The sequence below is a fragment of the Miniopterus natalensis genome, chromosome 2, assembly GCF_054644295.1.
Source record: "Miniopterus natalensis isolate mMinNat1 chromosome 2, mMinNat1.hap1, whole genome shotgun sequence".
In the NCBI taxonomy this organism is placed as follows: Eukaryota; Metazoa; Chordata; class Mammalia; order Chiroptera; family Miniopteridae; genus Miniopterus; species Miniopterus natalensis.
The window spans coordinates 66353984-66378628 of record NC_142082.1 but is presented as its reverse complement, the minus strand read 5'-3'; the positions used below and the strand labels follow the sequence as shown (position 1 = coordinate 66378628).

The 24645-nt window shown below is 35.8% G+C and overlaps 1 long non-coding RNA gene across 3 annotated transcripts in view; it reads right to left on the bottom strand.

Annotated features, from left to right (window-relative positions):
- The window catches only part of LOC148093693 (uncharacterized), a 152207-nt gene that overhangs the window by 83331 nt on the left and 44231 nt on the right, over positions 1 to 24645 (bottom strand). The window contains exon 3 of one of the 3 annotated variants that reach the window (XR_015713986.1): positions 22909 to 23019. The exons of the other annotated variants lie outside the window; for them this stretch is intronic. This is a non-coding gene — a long non-coding RNA (uncharacterized LOC148093693). Of the gene's footprint in view, positions 1 to 22908; positions 23020 to 24645 lie in introns of those variants that run through there. 3 annotated transcript variants of the gene reach the window in all.

Below are 24645 nucleotides of genomic sequence, written 5' to 3'. Positions count from 1 at the left end.
ATTACAATTAAAATGTCAACGTTTGTCTTAAAAGAAAAAGTCTATAAATATGCTGTCCAATGCAATAGCCACAAGTCATACATGGATTTTTAAAGTAAACATTAATTTAAATGAAATGCAATAAAATTAAAGTTAGAATAATCAGAGAGTTCTATTGCACAGTGCTGGCTTCTCAGGCAAAGATGAAATCTTTAGGCTATATATTAGTGCAAGAACTTATTAAGATTTTAAGTTAAACATTTTATATTATCCACATCATGATCTTTAATTTATATAAATTATAAAACATTACTCTGTTTTAAAATGTTTTCTTGTTGCTTTAAAACATATATTTAAGTTTGCAAACCACATGCTCTACTTTGAAAATCTGGTCACCTGATTATGAGTAGATTTTTTTTCCCCAACTTTTCTCCAGAGGGTATACAGTATTTTGAACTGGAAATAGCAAGCAAGAAGGGTCATTTTTTTAATTATTGCAACCTCTCGTTATTAGCCATTATAACTAAAATCTTTGCTCTCGTTTGCCTGCTTCTAAGGTCATTTCTAGAATGTACATCATATCAGTGATTTTAACTTTACATTTATTTATATTCTTTACTATCATATATTTATTTACTATCATATTTACTATCATTTATTTACTATCATATATTTATTTACTATTCTTTACTATCATATATATATTTACTATCATATATACACATATATAGTATGACACATTTACATATATCATATATATTACATATATTTATTTTTTAGACTTGAATAGTAGTTTGGCTATCATAAAAAAATTGCTTCTAGCCCGGCCGGTGTGGCCCAGTGGTTGAGCACTGACCTATGATTCAGTAGATCAAAGTTTCATTTCCCATCAGGACACAAGTGTGGGTTTCGGGCTCAATCCCCATGACGGGGCGTGCAGGGGGCAGCCGATCAATGACTCATTGATGTTTCCATCTCTCCCCTCTCTTTTCCTCTCTCTGAAATCAATAAAGGTATATTTAAAAAAATTGCCTCTACATTTAAAAATACAAATTATATTTTTCTAATACCCTGTGCAATTGAAGTTATATTTAATTCTTTATAAAATATTTTACATTTGTACACAGTGAAAGTATATATAGATATATACACACATATATACATAACAGAATTGTTTCAGTTTTGCACAAACTAAATATTTATCCATGAAAATTAGCAGTTACCAGGCCAATTTTGTGTTTTAGTTAGGCTATTCAAATCTTATTGTAGAAAAATTAGTATCCCCATATAGCCATTTCTTTGAATATGCTTCCAGAGCTATGGCACTGCCTTGTGAAGTCCAAAACAGCTGTCATTTCCACCAATTAACTGACAATGAAAGAATCCTCAAGAAGAGATTCCAAAATGATTGCAGAGCAGGGAGAGGCTGTACACCGGTGCCCGGTCCCAAACCAGATTTGCATCTAAATTACAGAGCAATGAACCTGAACAACCAACTGAAGGCTATCTGAACCGAAATATTATATCCAAGGATTACAGAAGAAACAACATAAAGACTGATAAAAGTGGTCAAGACACAGAAAGGGAGAGCTCCCACACTCAGATGTGGTGGTGCCTGAGAAGTCGGAGGGATGTTGCAGCTGCAGAACTCCCTCCTCTAGCAACATGGGGAGGGATCAACCGCGTGTAGGGATCTCCAACCCAGAGCAACAGAGATGGGAAGAGGAGCCCCCCTAGCACCTGATGGTGAAAATCAGTGGGGAATCAGTCCACCTGCGAGACTCAGACTACACCCCAGGAAAGAGTCCTTCTATTGTTAAGCACCAGCCTGGGAGACTCTGACTGCTGGTGAGGCCATCCTGCCATACTCGGGTCCTGTGGAGGGGTCTGCTGGCTACATAGGGCAGTGACTTTAAAAGGCCCTCTATTTTCTGGAGAGGCTTTTGGTGGAGAGACCCAGATGGTTACCAAACTGTACGGCTTGGGGAAAAAGGACTGGTCTCCCCAACCTCGAGCACACAGCCAGCTCCGTACCCCACCTGTTGAGCCACTCAGTCCCCCACATCCTGCTGAGTTCAGTGACACCAACCTGGTACTTTCAGCCCTGTCCTGCTGGGTTCAGTGGCACTGGAAAGCTATGTCTAGCTGAGACTTTCAGCCCTGCTCTGCTGCAACCAGCCTTGTGGAGGGATTGGAATGCAGCACAGGGCTGGGACCTTTGGCCTCATCCTGATTGGTTCTGTGGCACAGGGGACCCAGAGTCATGCAGAGTTAGGATTTTCAAACTGTGTTTCTCAAGAATGCTTTGGCTGGGAGCCAGAAGGGCAAGTGCTGGTCTGTGTGGCTACATTGCGGGGAGGCAAATATAATCAACCCTATGAGTTCAGCCTGTGCTACTCCAGGGAAAGGAAGAAGTGGCTGCTCCCTCCTATAGGGTGTGGGCACCACTCCAAATAGGAGACTGGATCAACCTGCCAAGTCCTGGGTACCTCAGCTGGATGCAGTTCTGGGGGAGGGGAGCAAGTAGCTCAGAGCAAGGACATTCAAAGTGTGAGACCCTCAGAGGCTATTGTCTGGGACCAGGACAAAGTGCTTAACCCATCCTGCAGGTTGAGGAAACTCTTGATTTATCCCCCTGAGCCTGGGGCAAGTGAGCTTGCTCCTGCAGAGAGGAACAGCTGGCTGCACCCAATTTGAACCTGCAGTGAGACTCCTATAGGGAATTAGAGTTGCAGACATTGGCAGAGACTGAGGGATTTGGCTTTGAAACGGAGGTTACTTACCCCTCATTGAAAACCTAACTGCATGATCCCCAAGTTGGGGACCTACTAGCCCTACCTTCCCAACTCCAGTTGCCCCACCCTGCAGAGCTCTCAACCTGTAGATCTGTGTGGCTATATTGTGGGGAAGCAAACATAATCAAGCAGGTGAATGAGAGCTGTGGATCTCGGCTAGCCTCGGCTCATCCTATAGTTCCTCTTTGGAAGGCTCTGGAGAAAGACTAGGCAACCTTAGGGAGAGGCAGAGTAGCTAAGTGGAGGCAGACTTCAGAGACCTTTTAGAGATCTGCTCCCAGCTCTAAGCTGGAAGAGGCCAACCTTTTTGCACAGATTGGCCCCTCTCACAACACACTCAGGTCCAGTAGACTCAGACAAATACAGTCAAAGGTGTGGTAGCTACAAACAGGAGGCCCAAGGCCAGTTACACACAACATTTGACAGTGACCTGTACCTGTATCCCACCCAAGTAGACCTAGATGAACACAACCAGTGATGGGCTTCAGACCACACCAAGCTCATAAGTGGCATACACTAAGGTGGATCCTGTCATGCACTAAACCCTGCTGGGAACACCCCACCTCTGGGGGCAACCGTTGCATAAGATCCCAAACATGGTGATCAAGGTTTACCCTAATAGTCACCCAGCCAGAAGCGTTAACCTCACCCATGAAAGGGTCAATAGCATTCAAGACTTAGCCACAACAGCAAGTGTACATAACCCACAAGAAACATTCCTGGAGCATAGAGCTCAGGTGGGATGGAAGATTGTGCCACTGAGCCCAATAAGAACTTCCATCACAAAGCCATGATAACAAGTTTGGGAGTCATAACAGATCTACCTAACACACAGAGACAAAACAGGGAGACAAAGAAAAATTCCCCAAACAAAAGTACAAGAGAAATGGCCCCCAAAAAATAATTAAATGAAATGGAAGCAACCAAAATACCAAATGCAGAGTTTAAAACAACGGTTATAAGGATGCTCAAGGACCTTAGGGGAAGAACAGATGATCTCAGTGGTATAAGTTAAACAAAGAGAGAGTAAGCATTAAAAAGGACATAGAAACTATAGAAAAGAACTAGTCAGAAATGAATAATATCTGAAATTAAAAATATACTAGAACAAATCAATAGTAAGTTAGATGAGGCAGAGGAACAAATCAGTGAATTAGAGAACAAGATACCAGGAAGCACCCAAGCAGAGCCTCAAAAAGAAAAAATAATTAAGAGAAATGAGGAAAGTCTAAGGGACCTCCGGGACAACAACAAGCATAACAAAATCTGCATCATAGGGGTACCAGAAGGAAAGGGACAGACCAAGGAATCAAGAAACTATTTGAAGAAATAATGACTGAAAACTTCCTTAATTAGGTGAAGGAAAAATTCATACAACTTCTGAAAGCACAGAGAGTCCTAATCGGGATAAACCCAAAGATACCCACACCAAGACACATTATAATGAAAATGGCAAAGGTTAAAGGCAAAGATAATCTTAAAGGCAGCAAGAAAGAGACCATTAGTTACCTTAAGGGAGTTCCCATAAAGCTGTCATCTGATTTATCACCAGAAACACTTTAGACCTGAAGGGATTGGCATGAAGTATTTAAAGTAATGAAAAGTAAGGACCTGCAACCAAGACTAATCTATCCAGCAAGGTTATCATTTAAAATTGAAGGTGAAATAAAAAGCTTCCCAGACATAAAAAAGCTAAAGGAGTTCATTACCACCAGACCAGTATTGCAAAAAATGTTAAAGGGACTTTTTTAAGAAGAAGAAAAGGGGGGGGGGGGCCATACAAAGAAAAAAAATGTCAATAAATAAATACCTATCAATAATAACCTTAAATGTAAATGGATTAAATGTTCTAATCAAAAGACATAGGGTAGCTGAATAGATAAGAAAACATGATTCATATGTGCTGTCTACAAGAGGCCCACCTCAGAACAAAAAATTCACACGCACTGAAAGTGAAGAGATGGAAAAAATATTCCATGTAAATAGAAACAAAAAACAAGGTGGGGTAGCAATACTTATATAAGTCAAAATAAACTTAAAAACAAAGGCTATAGTAAGAGACAGAAATGTGCACTACGTAATACTAAAGGGATCAGTCTAATAAAAGGATATAACCCTTATAAATATATATGCATCCAATACAGGAGCACCTGAATATATAAAGAAAATCTTGGTGGACTTTAAGGGAGAGATCAACAGCAATATGGTCATAGTAGAAGATTTTAACAGCCCACTGTCATCAGTGGAGGGATCTACCAGACAAAAAATCAACAAGGCAACAACAACTTTTAATGACACACTGGATTGGATGGATTTAATTGATATTTACAGAACATTTCATGCAGCAAAATATATATTCCTTTCAAGTGCACATGGGACATTCTCAAAGATAGACCACATGTTGGGCAAAATGAGTCTTAAAATTTTCAAGAAGATTGAAATCATACCAAGCATCCTCTTGGATCACAATGGCATGAAGCTAGAAATCAACTACAATAAGGTAACAAAAAACATTCAAACACATGAACACTAAATAGCATGTTATTAAACAATGAATGAGTTAACAGTGAGACCAAGGAAGGAATTAAAAAATTACCTGGATACAATTTAAAATGAACCCACAAAAAACAAAAACTCTGGGACACAGCAAAAGCAGTCCTGAGAAGAAACTTCATAGCATGACAGGACTAACTCAAGAAGCAAGAAAAATCTCAAATAAACAATGTAACCCTACACCTAAAAGAACTAAGGAAAGAACCACAAACAAAACCTAGAGTAAGTAGAAGGAAGGAAATAATAAAGATCAAAGTGGAAATAAATGACATAGAGACTAAAAATCAATACAAAAGATAAATGAAACCAAGAGCTGGTTCTTTGAAGAGATACACAGGGCTGACAAACCTTTAACTAGACTCATCAAAAAAAAGAGAGAGGACACAAATAAATAAAATCAGAAATGAAAGAGAAGTAACAACCGACATCACAGAAATACAAAGGATTACAAGAAAGTGCTATGAACAATTATATGCTAACAAATTGGGCAGCCTGGGTGAAATGAACAAATTCCTAGAAAAGAAGATCTTCCATAACTGAATCAGAAAGATTCAGAAAATCTGAATAGACAGACTACAACTAATGAAATTGAAGAAGTAATTTAAAAACTCCCAGCAAATAAAAGTCCAGGAACTGATGGTTTCACAGGCAAATTGTGCCAGACATTCAGTAAGAACTAACACCTATATTCCTCAAACTATTCCAAAAATTTCAAGAGGAGGAAAGACTCCAAGCTCCTTTTACATAGCTAGCATTATCCTAATTCCAGAACCAGATAAAGACACTACAAAGAAAGAAAAGATTATAAGCTAATATCCCTGATTAACATAAATGCTAAAATCCTCAACAAAATATTAGCAAACCAGAACAAATAGTACATTAAAAAGATAATACACCATGATCAGGTGGGATTTATTCCAGTGATGCAAAGTTGGTGCGATGTTCAGAAATCAATAAACATGATACATCACATAAACAAAATGAAAGGTAAAAATCACATGATCATACCAACAGAAGCAGAAAAAGCATTTGATAAAATCCATTACCTATTATGACAAAAATTCTCAGCAAAGTGACTAGATGGATCATATTTCAACATAATAAAGGCCATATGTGACAAACCTACAGCCAACATCATACTCCACATCATGGGCAAAAACTAAAAGTGTTTCCCTTAAGATCAGGAACAAGACGGGGCTGCTCGCTTTCACCACTCTTATTCAACATAGTCTGAAAGTTCTAGCCACAGCTGTCAGACAGGAAGAAGAAATAAAAGGCATCCAAAAGGAAAGGAGGAAGTAAAACTGTCATTATTTGCAGAAGATATGATATTGTACATAGAACACCCTAAAGACTTCTCCAAAACGCTCCTAGATCAAATAAATAAATTTGTCAAAGTAGCAGGACAAAGAATTAATTCTAAGAAATCAGTGGCATTGTTATTAATAAATAATGAACTATCAGAAAGAGAAATTAAGAAAATAATTCTATTTACTATTACAACAACAAAAAATAAAGTACCTAGGCATAAATTTAATCAAGGAGGAAAAGACCAGTACTCAGAAACCTATAGGACATTAAAGAAAGAAATTGAGAAAGATATGAACAAGCAGAAGCGTATACCCTGTTCATGGATTGGAAGAATTAACATCATTAAAATGTTCATACTACCCAAAGAAATCTATAGATTCAATGCAATTCCTGTTAAAATATCAATGGCATATTTCACAGATCTGGAAGATATTGCCCCAAAATTTATATGGAACCAAAAAAGACCTGAAATAGCCTCAGCAATCTTGAGAAAGAAGAATAAAGTTGGAAGTATCACAATGCCTGATATCAAACTACACTACAATTGTACTATACTAAAAAGTTTCTGCAGGGCAAAATAAATCACCAACAAAATGAAAAGTGAACCCACTGTATGGGAGAACATATTCGCCAATGATACATCTGACCAATGGGTTAATTTCCAAAACATATAAAAAACTTATGTAACTCAACATGAGGAGGACAATCTAATTAAAAACTGGGGAAAGGACCTGAATAGACACTTCTCTAAAGAGGACATACAGAGGGCCAAGAGACATATGACAAAATGCTCGATATCACTAATTATCAGAAAGATGCAAATTAAAACCACAATTATCACCTCACACTTGCCAGGATGGCTGCCATCAATAAATCAACAAATAACAACTGCTTGCGAGGTCGTGGAGAAAAGTGAACCCTAATACACTGTTGGTGGGAATGCAAACTGGTGTAAGCACTGTGGAAAACAGAATGGAGCTTCCTCAAAAAATTGAAAATGGATCTGCCTTTTGATCAGGCAGTCCCACTTCTGGGAATATATTTTAAGAATCCCAAAACACCAGTCAGAAAGAACATATGCACCCCTACGTTCATAGCAGCATTATTTACAGTGGCCAAGATTTGGTAGCTGCTCAAGTGTCCATCCATAGATGAGTGGATAAAAAAGCTGTGGTACATTTACACCATGGAATACTACATTGCCATAAAAAAGAAGGAACTCTTACCTTTTTGCGACAGCTCGGATGGACCTGGAGATTATTATGGCAAATGTAATAAGCCAATCAGAGAGACAAATACCATATGATCTCACTTATATGTGGAATCTAATGAACCAAATAAATTGATGGACAAAATACAGAGTCTTGGATACATGAAACAGACTGACAGCTGTAGAGGGGAGGGGGAGGAGGAGATTGGATGAAAGGAGGTGAAGGGATTAGCCAGAGAACATATATGTATAACTCATAGACATTGACCACAGGGTGGTGTTGGCCAGAGGGAAGGTGTGGTGAGGGCTGGGTGGGGGTAGGCAAAGGGGGGGGGGTGGATTAGGACGTTTATAATGGTATGAACAATAAAATAATGATAATCATAATAAAATAAAATAAAGAATCATAAAAAAATGCTTAACATTCTGTAATTTACATTTCTCAGTGGAAACCAATATTATGTTTATACTATAGCACAGATAACATTAGCAGCTTAATCAAACCAAATGAATCATGACTGAAAATCTGATTACCAGAAGGCACCATGCTGATATCATAGACCTCACATCTTTCTTCTTTCATCTTGTTGCAATATCAGATTTCTTCTGTTGTTTAGTAGGTGTGCTTTGGTCTCTGTTTCTGGTTTTTTTTTTTTATAACTATGGCTTTGTATTATAATACATTTCTTGCGAATGATGAGTCTTAAATTAATTTAGTCTTTCAAAGGAGAATCTACAAACAAGGACAACTGTTTCTAATAAATTTATTTACAACTAACTAATGTGCAATTTGTTGCTTGTCAAAACATTGGATATTATGTTCTTGTTTCATGTAAAATATAATTAGGCAATACTTTCAGTAGGATGTGCAAGCAGAGGAGGTAATACTAATTTAGGACTCCATAAGCTATGTTTATTCTCTTTTTTATTTTAAAAAGAATTAAAGAAGCCTTATCTTCTATTCAAATGAAATCAAATAAGATAATTTAGCACATTTTCTTCATGTCTGGCTGTATCATTTATGGATTTTGTGAAAAACAGTACAAACAAAATCTGTAAAAAGAACTCACTTGGAATCTGCTAATGAATCATAGTAAAACTTCTATTCTGGTATATATGTCTATAGATACGGTTTGGCCTAAACTCTACTGTTTTGTGTGTGTGTGTGTGTGTTTTTCTAAAAGAAAGTGGTCTAACATATTTTGCGTAATGGAAAATAAAGGTAAACATATTTTAAAATCTTAAAGTGAAGATATTTTCTTATATGTTTCATATTTAATTTTACTTAAAGCCTCTGGTACTTAGTTCCCTTTCCCTTTCATTCTTTTACTCACAGGCTCCCTTTAGTAAGAGAAGCATGAACTGTCATTACAAAAATAAAATTCCAAATTGCATGACAGTCACCAAAAGGTGATCAAAATTTGGATTACCATCATCAATTAGCATTTAATAAGCATCCATGGAGATCTATGTACTGTCCTATCACCCTGATATACTTAGACATAAAAATCCACCAAGACATTATTCTTAGGTTAAAAGGAGATGTTTTAAAAATAAACACACTGAAAAATTTTACAATCAAAAAGTTATTTTAACACGAAGTAGACAAAACTTTTGGTTATGTAGAGCGGAAAGAGGAACTTTGCAATAATTTAAGACTAATTCTATTTTTTTTTAATCCTCCCCCAAGGATATGTTTTTATTGATTTGAGAGAGAGAGAGAAGCATCGATGTGTGAGAGAAACATCAATCAGCTGTCTTCTGTAAGCACCCTGACCAGGGATCAAACATGCAACCTGGGTAGGTGGCCTGACCAAGAATTGAACCCACAGCCTTCTGGTTTATGGGACTATGCTCCGGTCAACTGAGCCACACAGGCCAGGGCAAGTTCTATTTTGTTACTGAGCTAAAACAAAGCAATTTTTGTGCTTTCTAGGGCATGGTAGGTTCCCGTCCCTTTCAGTTCCTTCAATTTCCACCTCCTTTTCTATAATTTTCTCCACACGCACCAAAAACAGTTCCTCTTTCTATCAATGTTCTTTCTCCCATCTGTTAAATGATAGGGGCTCTCTGCTGGGCACTTAGTTCTGCCCTCAAAATGATAAGTTTTTTCTAGTTTCATTTCCTCATATCATCTTACCTGAAAGAAAGCAAATGTGCATTATCTTCTGAGGTTGAGCAGAGGTACAATGTGGAGTTGAAAGAATTCATTTACCTGCACTATACAGGGCTTAAGCACTTCTTGATGGGACCAGGACCAACTTAGGCAGTATGTTCTAAGTTGAAATGAAACAGAATTGGAAACAAAACCCTACCACCAATTTGTTGTGGACTAAAGCACATCATGTAACCTTTCAGACTTTCATTGTTTTATCTATAAAATAGTGCTAATTATACTTACCATACAGACTCCTGAAAATTAAATAATACACTATATGCCAATGCGGGTGGTAGGGTAATATAATAGGAATCCAGGCCTAAAAATTAGTCAGTCACATTGTATTTGATACTTGCCAGTTTCAAATTGTTTAATAGTATATGACCTTAAGCAAGTCATTATAGGTCTTGATTTCTGCCTCTAAAGATGAGAATAACACACCTAACTCATAGAAGAGTGATGATAATTAAACAAGATAATATTAGTAAATCATTTAATGCCATGCCTGGCACACTATGACAACTCAATGTCAGTTCTTATTAATCATAAAAGTACAGCACAAAATTCAGCCATAGCCCTGGCCAGTTTGGCTCAGTGGTTAGAGTGTCGGTCCTCAAACTGAAGGGTCCTGGGTTCAGTTCCAGCCCAGGGCATGTACTTTGCTTGTAGGCTCAATCCCTGGCCCCAGTCAGGGCATATGTGGGAGGTAATCAACTGATCTGTCTCTCTCACGTTGATGTTTCTCTTGCTCTCTCTCTTCCATTCTCTCTGAAAGAAAATAGAAAAAATATCTTCCAGTGAGGATTAAAAAAAAAAAATGAAAAAATTCAGTCATAAACATCTTGATTTTATAGGTAGATCATTAAAAAAAAATAGCATTAAGAAGTGAGGGAAAAAGTAGGGGGGGAATAAGCATAGTTCGATCATTCACTTATTAGTAGTCACCACTCTTTTTGTCCTAGACATGCATTAGTGAACAAAATAGGTAAGTTCCTACTTTCATGGAAATTTTATTCTGGTGACCGTTTTGGAGCTTTCAAGGTACAAGAATAGATGTTTGAATAAGAAGTGTGAGACTTAACTTTGCATGCGAATGTGTGTGAGCTTAACAATGTGATCTCATCAGAAAAATGTTCTATAGGCAATAGCAAATAAGGTGACTCAGGAAGAGGTCCCTCCATTGACTAACGCAGAATTTTAAAATTTATACAAGAGTGCATGTTATATTTCTTTCTGTTTTAATATATTTGAAATACTTTTTAGTTAGAATAATTTTGTAAACTGAATATTCCAGGAAAAAATTAAATGGTCAAACTGCAGGGAGTATTCAAGTTGACATAATAATATGACTCTTCCCACATGGGGTTCTGGAAATATGCATGACAAGTAATAGAACAGTCATTGAAGCTGTGCCTGATAAAGTAATATACTGAGCTTTTAGGGAGAAAGGTAAGGAACAGGGACAGAGAAGGACAAAGAGTAAGAGTGGCAAAGAGAAAGAATTTGGGATTACCTTTGAAGGAAGGAGACAGGATAGGAATTCTTCAGGAACTGTGATGACTAGATGGATTTTCGAGAACTCAGGAAGCATTATCCAAAATATAGGACACTGAGTAGCTAGACTAACTCTAGCTCTGAGCAAGTATTTGGTAGAGGAGAAATTTCTGAGAGAGAAAAAAATTCTGCTTTATGACTAAATAGAGAGAAGATAAAAATTTTCCTTCTTCTTTTGATGACCTATTTCTATAAAAGTAAGTTTTACATAGAATAAAGGAATTCAATCAATGGTGATCATGTAGATTTGTTTGAATCGTACAATGCAAGGGGAAAGAATGCTGGTGGTACTCATGTAGACAGACCAGCCTCCAATTAAACTACTCAAGAGCCCGGCCGGGCATGGCTCAGCAGTTGGATTGACCTGGATCAACCTAGGATCCAGGTGATCGAGGTTCGATTCCCAGTCAGGGCATATGCCCAGGTTGTGGGCTTGATCAATGACTCTCTCATCATTGATGTTTCTATCTCTCTCTCTCCCTCTCCATTCCACTCTCTGAAATCAATAAAGATATGTTTAAAAAAAAATAAACTACTCAAGAGCCAAAGAGCTTACCACTTCCACCTGGGAGTCTTTCTATTGCTATAATTTATCATGATGAAAGAAGAAAAAGTAAGTGTTAAACAGAAAACGTTCTGTCTCTCTCTCTCTCCCCATACAATAATAACAGGGTAGAATAACTGAAATAATGCTTTGCATCTGAGCCAATATGTCTTATAGACATTAATAACAAATGAAATTGGAAATATTCAATCTATTTTTTGCTGGCAGCAGTTTGCTGAAAGAGTGGTTTTATTTAATGGCCCATTAACCTAATTTTGGAGAAAAGGTCGTCCTTCTCAGTGTCTTTTACGATACATGACTGCACACATTGGTAAAAAGTCAGCCAAGCCCCAATATACAATTGGTTCAATTCTGATCAATAAAACTAAGCACATCCAATAGAAGAACTGCCCATTCCATTTCTTATCTCCTACCTCTTCAAAGCCAGAGGGACCATTGTTGTTGAACACATTCATAAAGAAAAAAGATAAGCCATCCTTGACAGTGAACCTTAGGTAACAATAAATTTTAGTCCTTAATTTTATTAACAAGAGATTTCCCAGGTTTCCATACATTGCCCTTTTGGCCAAAGTACTAAGAGTTATGTCTCTCATGATAATCTTGTGATAAGCCCAGTCTTAGAGGAAGCGGAGGGTCAAAAGTAAGCTGCAAGTCTGAGCCTGCTTAAACCCCAAACAAATAAGAGAGCAATTTTTCCTTACCCTTCCATATGCACAGTTTGCTCACTCAGGCTATCAGACAGTAATAAAGAAGCTCTTGGAGAAGATTACTGAAGTCATAGTCAAAAGATTCTAGAGAGAGACACCTGAGCTCTGAGTATAGAGAGCTGTGATTTTTGCAGATTCACTGATGCCAGGGGAATAAAAAAAAAGTTGAAGGGAAAGCTATATGCTAGGAACAGTGTTATCTCTTCTGGAATGAGAAGGGAGATGAGCAACATGGGATATTTAGAAGATACTTTACTAAACAATCCAGCAGGCCTACAGGCCTGTGATCAACTACTTAAGAAATAATGTTAAGGAACCATTAGTTTATGGTCCTGTAGCCACTTTTCAGGGACTATATGCATCTGTGATTGTGCCAAGGTAAAGGGCTGGTACATTAGAATTCATGTCAATTAAACAATACTGAACAAAGCTAGAGTGATATACAGTCCCTCAAATTCACAAAACTTTAAATTGCTGGTAGTGAGCCAGAGTTAGATTTAAGAAATGGATGTTAATAGGCACCCTACTGCAGAGAAGAATACAGGGAAATAAGCCTTTGCTTGTACAGGAGGGTTGTTAGTTTTGAGAACGTGTGTTGGAATGCCTGATGGAGTGTGTCACATTCTAACAGCTGAGAAATGAAGTATTTAGAAGCACTGGAAGTGGACAATAGTGTCTTCAAAAGGACTTTGGAGAAACATAATAAGTGACTGCTTAAGGAAATTATGAATTTTTAGAACGTAGGTTTGAAACTCTCATTGGAAAAGTGACTTTTCTCAGTGAAGCATGTAAAACATACCATCTTTATCAAGGGATAAGCAGCAGGTCCAAAAAAATGTTGAGCTTTACCTACTGACATTATCCTATCAACCTTAGAGTATTAGGAGTATTTCTATGAAGAAAAATAAGGGGAATGGATGGTGACAGAGCATGCGATACAAAATAGTGTAGTCAGCGAAAGTTTCATTGAAGAAATGGCAGTTAAAATTAGACAATAAAGAGAACTGTAAAATATGTAAAGAAAAAAAAAGAGAAATGGCAGTTAAGCAGACACTTGAGTGTAGTGATGGGATGGATGCCAGGTGGAGGGGATCAACGAGGGAAAAAGGGGACATCTGTAATACTTTCAACAATAAAAAAAATATAAAAACTTATGCAAATTTGGAAGGCTTATGATTAGGTGCTTTCTGGGGAAATAAATTGGTGACTATTGCTAGTTAGAGCTTGTCAGAACTGAAGGCACATTACCCAAGTACACAAGTGTATGATTCTGAAGTAGGTTTCTATGGGAAGATGATAGCCTTCCAGGTGTGAATTGACTGCACAGTGTGACAGCTTCAGCCAGAAAAAGAAAAAAATAGTAAATCCAGGAGTCACATAGAAGAGCACGTAATACTGTTATTTAATAACCAACTATGATAAGAACCAGCTATGATAAAAATAGATGAAGGTTTTCTATGAGCACAGAGCTTAAGCCACTTAGGCAGTCACAGTTCCCCAGAAATAGTGGTATCTTAAGGATTAGTTGAACGACAGGCATACTCTTATTCTACTTTTATCTTCGTTAACTAATACTAATTCTTCAATTCTAACTTTGTTACTTTTTCAGATGCTGTTTTTGTACTTTCTTCTAATATAAAATTTCTATCCCTTGTTATTATATTTTACTGGTTCTTATTTTTCATAAAATTTCACAAGGTATAATTATATATCTACTTTTTCTTTTTTCTTTTTTTACTTTCTGTCTCCACTACAAAACTATAAATTCCAAAAATTAAGTACTAATTCTATTTTGATCAAAATAGCCCTCAATAAATATTGATTGAATGAATTGAGTAAACAATAGCTTGGATAAGAGATCAAGATATGCGTGAAAAAGATAATTATAGTAAAGAAGCTATGGAAAGCCACAGACAGAGTCATTACTGCATTCATGAAACTAAGAGACATTCCATTTGGTGAAATGAAATGTGCAAGCAGGGACGGGCTGGGAAACAAAGTTATGAAGTTCAGCAGGCAATCACAAAGGGCAGGAGATGAAGGTCGTTTATGCATTAGAAAAACAAGAAAGGCTCTGGCTGGTGTGGCTCAGTGGTTACAATGTCAGCCCACACACCAAAAGGTCACGGGTTTGATTCCCTGGCAAGGGCACGTACCTGGGTTGCAGGTTCGATTCCCAGCCCCTCTTGGGGAGTGTGCAGGAAGCAACCCGTCAATGTGTCTCTCTAGCATCCATCTCTCTCTCTCTCCCTCCTTCCCTCCCTTCCTCTCTCTCTAAAAAACAGTGGAAAAAAATATCCTCAGGTGAAGATTGAAAAAAGAAAGAAAAAAGAAAGGGAAGGCTTTAAGTATCAAAGTGAAATAAACAGATCCCTCAGTTTGAAGCATAGAGAATGAATTAAAAGCAGCAAAATTGGAGTCTGAAGAACCGTAGGGTAACTGACGTAATAACCTGTGGAAGAGTCAAGGTTGACTAACCTGCTATAGTGGCAGGAGGATTGGAGAGAAGTAAATGCACCTGAGATATCAAAAGCTATAAGCAGCAGCACTCGGTAGTAATTTAGCTAAAAACAAACAAACTAAAGATAAAATTAAATTTTTATTAATTTTTTATGAATGGAAAAGGAACTTAAAACTTTTGAACTGACAGAAAATATCAGAAAAAATATTGGCAGATTTTATTACAGGGGTATTACCTAACTTAAAACAAGCAAACTATAAAAAGGCAAGCAAAATTCAGAAAGTTTCACAGTAGAAACAGCAGGAAAGGGTGTTGATTTCTTTATAATGTAAAAATTCCATGTTAAGTGTACATAAATCTGAAAAATCCAATTGATAGACAAATTCAAGACAGAATTTCACCATGAGGAACTACAAATATTTGAAAAACATGAACAAATAGTTAACAATAGTTATTATCAAAAATGTTTAAAATCACAATAAAATGTGTCTTATACTCTTTGAAATCATCAACCGTTAACATGATAAAAAGTTTACAAAATCAAAAAAGCAGGAAGGATTTATTACATGTAAGATGCTATAAAAAATACCGATGCAACAAAAGCATCTTAAATTTCTGTGTATTATAAGTATGATTGATTTTTAGAAAGCACATGCTGGCTCCTAGTGATTTTCTCTTTTTACTTGATATTGCCACAAACATTATATCATTACAATACTGTCCCTATAAATAAGCGTAATAGTTGAATTCTTCTATTTTTTTTCTTTTCACTTCTTAATTATAATTGCAATGAAATATTTCAGACATATAAAAAGTGTGCAGTTCTCATTTTTTCCAAGTACTTATTCCTTATAAAGAAATCATATGCCTATAATGTCAGTCATGTTTTGTCAGATTTTTAGAAAATAGAGTATTTGTGAATTTATTGGCTAAAAAGACAAAGCAGAATATAAATTATGCTATGATCTCTCATGTTTAGAGTGAACGTTTAAGTATTTTGAATTGCTATTTTGTATATTTAAAGAACATATTTTTCAGTGCACATCAAGAAAATAAATGTACTTTCACTTAAGTTACAGCCCTTTCTATATGCTACTTTTACTTGAGATTTAAAGTTTAGCCAGCCGAAACTCAAAGTTTAGTTAAAATATAATTACAATGTCAAATCAAGCATATTTACTTGTTTGGATTCCTTCAAGGCCTTGAGTACAGCAGGTGATGATGAATGCTTTGCAGATGTTTACCAAGAACAAACATTAAAAAAACAGTAATCCATATTTAATTAAAATTATTCTTAAGAGGGTATTTTATTTGCTCAGGGGTAAGATAAGATAAAGTATGACCAATACCCTTTAAAAAAAAAAAGAAAGGTCATTTCTATGAGATTCCTAGGAACTCTTTTCAACTTTTTTTATTTTAGTAACAATAGGATCACCAGAATGAACTTTGCCAATTATAAAAGTGGGTGATTACTCACCGTTGTCCACCAATTTTTGTTCCCCTCATTAGTCTAAAAGACAGATTACATCACCTTCTTCATCATCAGAAAATATCATACAGACCATCAAGGACTTAACTTTGTATGACACCATGACAAGTAAGACAAAACCTCAAGCACCGACCCTGACGTACTATCCCTCTGTGCTTCTTGAGGCAACCCAGCGGAGACAGTAGACAGAGCTCCTGTGCATAACTTGGCTCTAAAAACACTTTTATAGTTCCGGATATATATATATATATATATATATATATGTATATATATATAAAGTTAGAGAGATCCTACTTTCTCTGAGAGTACAAGAAACTGTGTTGATGATGAAACATTGTAAGAAATGTCCTAGCAGGGAGGAAAGCATTATAGTACTTCAAAATGATCAAAACACTGAGAAGCCACAGGATGCCAAATACACCGCAGTACAATAGAACAAGCTAAACCTACAGACCAGGCATGCATTGAAGTATAGAAATCCTAAGAAAGCTAATATAAAGCTTCACTGCACCAGTGGATATCATTCAGTCCAACAAAAGCAATCTTCTGAATAATGGGAATAACATTAAGGAAAAGTCATAATTACATGGGTGGATACCTCACACTACAAATCCTACAGAGCCATCTAGTTCTTCTGTAATGCATATTATATGTACTAAGTAGAAATGTCTTTCTTACAAATAAATATACAACCAGAGTTAGGAAAAATAAGACACAATGAGCAGTATTGAAATATTTATTCCCTCATTGTTTCATATATGGCAAGTGACAAGGTGATTTAGACTGCATTAAACACTTTAATGTTAGGAGGTAGCAATGGATGAATGTGTGATTGTTGAGCTCATTTCATAGGGTAATAAAAAATATATTGCTATAGATAACATCTGTGTGTAATATAAAAGGCCACAAAGTGGCTAAAAAAATGGCAAAAACTAGATTTATTCTTATTCCAAATGATGAAGTTGCTATCAAGCAGTCTCCTTTTCCCTCTATGTAGAATTAAAATTAATGCCTATCATAAAAAGATATATGAGGACTAAGTTAGACAACGATCCCTAGTTATTGACTAAGTAAAGCCATCCCATCAGCCTGCCAACATCACATAATGACAATGTGTTTTCTCAAGGAACTCAGAAATTATTACAACAGCTCAATAATGTTTTATCTGACCCACAAAATATATATTAACCTTGAGTTATATTTTTCCCACACTTACTACAGGTCCAAATAACAATAAGAAAGTAAAAGCAAGTTGTGAGACTTTAAAATAGCACAAATTATTTTAGGGTAATTTTATAATAAATATACCAAAGGAAACATTAAACTGATGTTTATTTGCTACTTCCTTGATATAAGAATATATTCAACTTTTACTTTCATTTGCAAAGCATGATTTCAGATCAACTTGTATATCAAGCTATCGCTCTCTTGTTTCCATAAATTCCAATTTACGTGGATGAGTAGTCTAAAATCCAGTTCTATCACTTCATTTTCATTCATTCCTTCTTTAACCACTTAACATTTTAGTTTTATTTCAAAACTCTGATAAAACTGGCTTCTTTAAGACACAGAGTGTCTTTTTTGTGACTTGAACTGTTTGGTCTCTTCCAAACATTTATCACCAGCCGCCTTTAGTTTCTTCCTTGGTTTCTAGAGCACAGCTCTCTACTAGTATTTCTCTGAACTCTGCAAGCCACATGCCTGATTCCTTCCATTAAGTCTCTCTCTCCACCACCATTTTAAGTCCAGTTATGTCCACTTTCACTCCTTAATCCACAAACTCTTCCATGTCACTTTCATCCCCTCACACGACTTAATGTATTTGTGATTTCCACATATATGTGGTTTCCCTCCGAAGCTCCGTACTCCAGTTACACAAAGAATATGCAGTTACCCTCATCTCAACATCTCCCAAAGAAAACTCAGCATTTTTTCCTGTAGACCTGGGTACTATTGCTCAGTTAATGGTTTTACAATATTCTCAATTGCTTAAATTTGAACAGTTTGCATCATCCATAAATCTTTCTCTTCTTATAACCCCAATCTCTAGTACTTTACATTTTGTGCTTGTTATCTCTGTTCTGGAATGTACAATAATTCCATAACTGGATTGCCCAGCTGCCAACAGTTCTTTGTGATTTTATCAATTCCTTCTTCCAAAAGCCTAAATCAGAAAGTGTCATACCTGTAAGGACAGAAAAAAGCCTTCCCTTTTCTTTGCTGTGTCCTTCCACAATTTATGAGAAGCACCTGGTAATTAAACCCCAAGATTGTTGGCGCCTCTGATTCAAACAGCTCCTCTGTTCAAACTGCCGGACAAAGTAAGCTACTCTCAGAGCTACATTCTGGCATCCCCTCCCCCCTGCTGTTTTCACAGCTCGGGGATAATTTGCACCAAGGAGTCTTTAGTTAGTTGAAAGTTCCCTTCCCGCCCTCCCCACCCCTTCAAACAAACCTCTGTTGAACTCTTCATAACTTTTGCTCTAAGCATGTTTTACAGGCTTGTGAAAAATACTGATAAGACATCTCCCCAGGACATCTGCCAGACTGACTCCTGGAAAGCAAGCAAACTGTTACTTTTAAAGACAACCGGTGGTATCTGCTCAACTTCAACAGAATCCTCCTCCCTTGCTTGTCACTTAGCAACAGCTATTGCTTAAAGGAGCTTGCCACACTTTCTTTCCTGCCCTGTATTAATTAGCAATACATGAGCCCTTTCCTCTCTTGAAAAGTAAAATAAACTTCCTCTTTGCATCTCTTCTTTTAGTTGTGAATTCTTTCATAGGACGCATCACTGGTCAAACCCTAACAATACCTCTACAAAAAAACTAAATTCAGGTGCAGAGTAAAGGTGAAATGTCCCAGATTTCCATCACCTGACTTCCATTAATATTAAAGCTTTATCTCCTCAAGGCATTGATTTCAATGCTCCTTGCTCATCAGCACATTTATGTTAAATATTGCCTTTTCTGGTGGTTTTTGCTTCCTGGAACACCTTTGATTTCATATATATGTATATATGTTTTCTGCAACTTCTGTGTTTGTAAATTGTCACCCCAAATCTTTGTACCTGTGCTCTGTAGCAAGTGGTGTATGTCAGTGAGCCTCTCTCCTTTATACAATATCAGTAATGACAAAATAGAGTACATATACATAATATATATTATCTATGTATCTCCCCAATGAAGTTTTTCCCAAAACTCAACTTTCTTTTTTTTTTTAATATATCTTTATTGATTTCAGAGAGAGGAAAGGAGAGGGAGAGAGAGATAGAAACATCAACGATGAGAGAGTCATTGATGGAGCCCACAACCCGGGCATGTGCCCTGACCGGGAATTGAACCCCAATCGCCTGGAGCCCAGGTCGATGCTCAACTGCTGAGCCACGCCTGGCCAGGCCCAAAGCTCAGCTTTCAAGGCTCAGCTCATTGATATTGCTAAGGAAACCTCTGCATAGATGAATGATTAGATTAAATCCCTCCATTCGTTTTTATATATCTCTTTCTTTGTATCTGATTTGTATGCTCAGTAAAACAATAGTATTGCAATATACAAATCTTATGGGTTTAAGTTCTCACTAAATTGTGGCCTCCTCAAAGACCATATTAATCTTTGAATTCTTGCCATTTATTAACTATGAGCTGCAAATAATCCTTTTAATTGTGTATGTAAATAAATGAGTGAGTTCAAGTCTTAGTAGCAGTTAAGAAACTAGTAATTGTTTCTTCAATGATTGTTCCATGTCTGTAAAGTGCCTAGTATTCAGCTCCATCCCCTAACCCTGTTGCTAATATGTACAAGGAGGCAAAGGACAGCAATAATACTAGCATGAATTTAATAAAATGTAAACTCAAACAACTAGCATTCACATTAGCATACTTAAGATAGTATTCAGTGGAAATTTGTAGAAAATATAACTTTATTACCAATATGTCAGGAATAATAAGAAAAATTTTGAGTTGAAATGCTACATAACCAGTCTATGATTTAAAGAATGTTTTATGATATTGCCTAGAAGTACAAACTCCTTCCAAAATGAATATATGGCCTTATTCACTAACTGGTATTTTAGTTATCTATGCAGAAAGAATAGAACTGTCATAGTGAATGGTTTACTGTATGGCAACTCTACTTAGTGTTATCTACTTTTATACTACTTTTTTCCATGATGCATTGTTTTTTCTTCTGTAATTGTTCAGCACTTCAGCATGTAAGTCTTGGGTGTGGGAAAATGTCAGAGTTTGTAAGTGTGGCTATCTGTGTACATTAGAAATCTGCAACTATTACACAGATGTAGATCATGCTGTAATCCCACAGGGGCATATCAACTGAAAATTTTCCTACATTTTAATTTTATATAAAAAAGTGTTATGCAAAATGAAGAACTGGCAGCCAAAAAATACGTGCTGCTAAATGTCAATTGACAATATCATGAGCCCTTGCACATGGGAAACTATATATTTTTACTATATGACTGTATATTAACTGGAAGAACAGCCTGTACTCTGATTTCTTGGAAGCAAGATTCCGTAGGAGAACAAAAATTGATTGCATGAAAATTTTTCTCACATTAGTTAGGGAAAGATGTCTAAGTTTTAATAATATAAACCAAAATTGTTACTAAATAATTTTTTAATGCATTTTGGAAGAAACATTTGTATTTAGAAGAAAGTATGACTTTTTTCATGAAAAATATTAAACTGTGATAATCACTGTGAGAGATTAAGAAAGACATACATTTGATTTCTGCCCACAAATAATTGAAGCTTAGAAAATTAAAACACATGAGTAAATATACTTTTTAAGTAATTATAAAAATTCCAAGCTAATATTCAGCCACATTTTACTGTACTTCTTTGGGATTTCAGTTTCATTCAATTTAGAAATGCTTTTTACATACACAGCGCTATTTGGGATACTCCATGAAAGAATTATTCTCTGTGACATATTTTTCATAAACTCAGTTATGTAAACAGAAATCTCTTTATTTTTGGTTTAGTTCTATTGCTCTGGGTGTTTTTATAGCACCAATATCAAACTCTCCTAAATTCTCTAAAGTTTAGAATACATATTATAGGTGACCCTGCAGTTCTTCATTAATTTTCTTTTACAATCTTGTTTTGTTTGAATCTCACATTTCTTCCATGTAAGACATTTCTACTACTAATAAAAAAACACAAAAACTTTAAATTTTATTGAATTTGGATGAAAATGTGATATACATTTGAAGAAAATTTTGTTCTGGTTATTGATTAAAGTATAACAAACTACAACCCCCCCCCCCCCCCCAATTTAGTGACTTAAAAACTTTTTATCATATCCTATGATTTTTGTGGGTCAAGAATATGCACAGGGTTTGTTAGATTCTGATTGGAATGATCTACAGATTCAGACAGTTTCATGCACATACCCCTAATCCAAACATGAATAGCTGGAAGGCTCCTCTTAATTTAGTCATTGGGCCTCTCCCTATCATTTCTTTGGCAGACTTCAAACTTCATGCATGGCATATCAGGATTCAAGAGACCTAGGCTGAAGCTTCCAGCTTCTTAAAGGACAGGATGGGAAAGAGTCACTTTTTCTATACTCTGTTGGTTAAAGAAGTCACATGCTAGCCAAGATTCAAGGGGAAGACAACTAGATCTCACTGCCTGAAAGAAAAGTGGCAAAAAATTTCTAATTATCTTTAATCCACCATAGTTGGCCTTCTGCCTACAAATTATTTGCATTCTTCCAACATATCAAATACAATGATCCCCTCCCAAGACTTCCAAACTGTGATTCCATTACAGCTTCAGATCAAATTAATAAAAAAGGGAATTTTCTAACATAAGATACGGTATATAACATAATAAAAGACAAGACTGAAATTTAACCAATACGCATCTGTAAGGCCACATGGATGGTGAATTATTAAAGCACTTCCAAAAATTGACTTAGCTGAACTATTGTCACTGCTCTTGTCTGTTCCCAGAGCCTAGGAATGCCGTCTTTGGTTCTCAGTATGCACACTCCCAACACTGCTTCTGGACCAGAGATTCTGCGGTACAGTGAAACTAGGTGCTCTGTAGCTCATTGTAGGCTGCTAACTTATGTTTTTATGAGGGATGGGGTGACTTTTCTCCTTTCTGCAGTTGGTATGTTCTGGTTCCATGTCTAGCCTTTTGGCAGAAGCTGGCCTCCCTCTGCTGAAACCTCGACTATGACACGTACAAAGTAGCTCCATGCCTCTCCACGCTGTAAAAGAATGAAAATCCAGAGGACGCTCTTTGCAACTTCTCTGCTTTTAAATTATCCCCCCAAATCTATGTGCCTGTACTCTGGGACAACAGTGGTATGTGTCAGTGAGCCCCCTCTCCTTTTTACAGCAATATCATTAATGAAAAAATAGATCACCAATTTTACACTATGTTTGCCTTATTTAAAATAATTTGATTTATGTAAAAGTGGAAAAAAAAGCGTGTTACATGAAAAACTAAAATTTATAGACTTAAGCTGAAATGATTCATTTACCACTTCTACAAAGACTCAGACTTTGCAAAATTCGCTGATTTTCATTAAAAATTTAAAAAATCAATAATGAAGCTTGTTTACCAGGAAATCCTACATTAAGTCTTTTACAAAATAACTTTTCAACTAAACTTATTTTTACAGCATCTGCAAAAAATCACAGTAAGAAACAAACTGCACTTTAAAAAATATGCTTTTATGATCTTATCAGCTTAACTACAGCTTTGTTTTTAACATGTCTATTTCAGTCTATATACCTGGGGTTTCTCTAGTCAGAAATTCAAAACGTTTGTCCTAGGAAATGTATGATATTTTTTTTGTAACATAAAGTAGCTTCTGAAAGAGCCATTTATAATCCATTAATTACATCCCACACCACCCATGTCATTATCATGTAAGTTGAGCTGAAACACTTGACCACCTGCTCATCTGTACTGAGCAGATAGAATCCATGACATTCACTGAGCACTTCATTAAATTATTTTTCCATTATTGCAAACTTAGAACATTTAAAAATGAACTATCTTTGGGGAAAATAAATTAAGATTTCCAAAGCTTGAATTTTACTGGGATTTAAATTTCTGCACAAACAATCTTTGTACATTTATGATTTTGGTTACTTGTGTAAAGGGGATCCCGGTTTATTACTCTGTTACTCAATTTAAGATAGTGTCAAACATGGTAAAAATGATTATTTAATTTTATTTTAAAACTAATAACTGATCTATCATTATTCCTGAAAGCATATGAATCAATATTTATGCCCTTTCTAGATAGAACATCTTATTTTTTGAAATATGAAACAGTAGGCTTTATTTCTTTTTTCACAATAAATTATTTTATTACATTGGATTAAAATTCAAAATTAACACACTAGCAGACAAATTTCTTAAAATTAAATGGGATAGCCAATAGATATCCTTATGACACAAAAAAGGTTATCCCTCTATTGATATTTTATTAACAACTTTTGTCATATATATTTAATTTTATCAAAGTTTATCTATTACATAATCATACATTTCCTTTTAACGTATAATTAATCAAATTGTTTTAATACAGTGAAACATTAATAGACTAATCATATTATACTTTCTGAAAATTTCCAGAAAAAAAATTTTTACTTGACTATGTATTTCTGGATTTCTTTTGTTAGTTTTATAATTTATTTTTTTAATGAAAATGCCTTCTTTAATGATAAAATATGTGATTTGTTGTTACTATTCTTTTTTGTACTACTTTTGTCGTTTTTGGTAATAGAGTTTTCCTAGCTTCAAAAAATTATTTATACACTGCAACAATATATATTTTTTAAATCTATTCTTGGAAAATTTTAAAGAATTCACCCTAAAA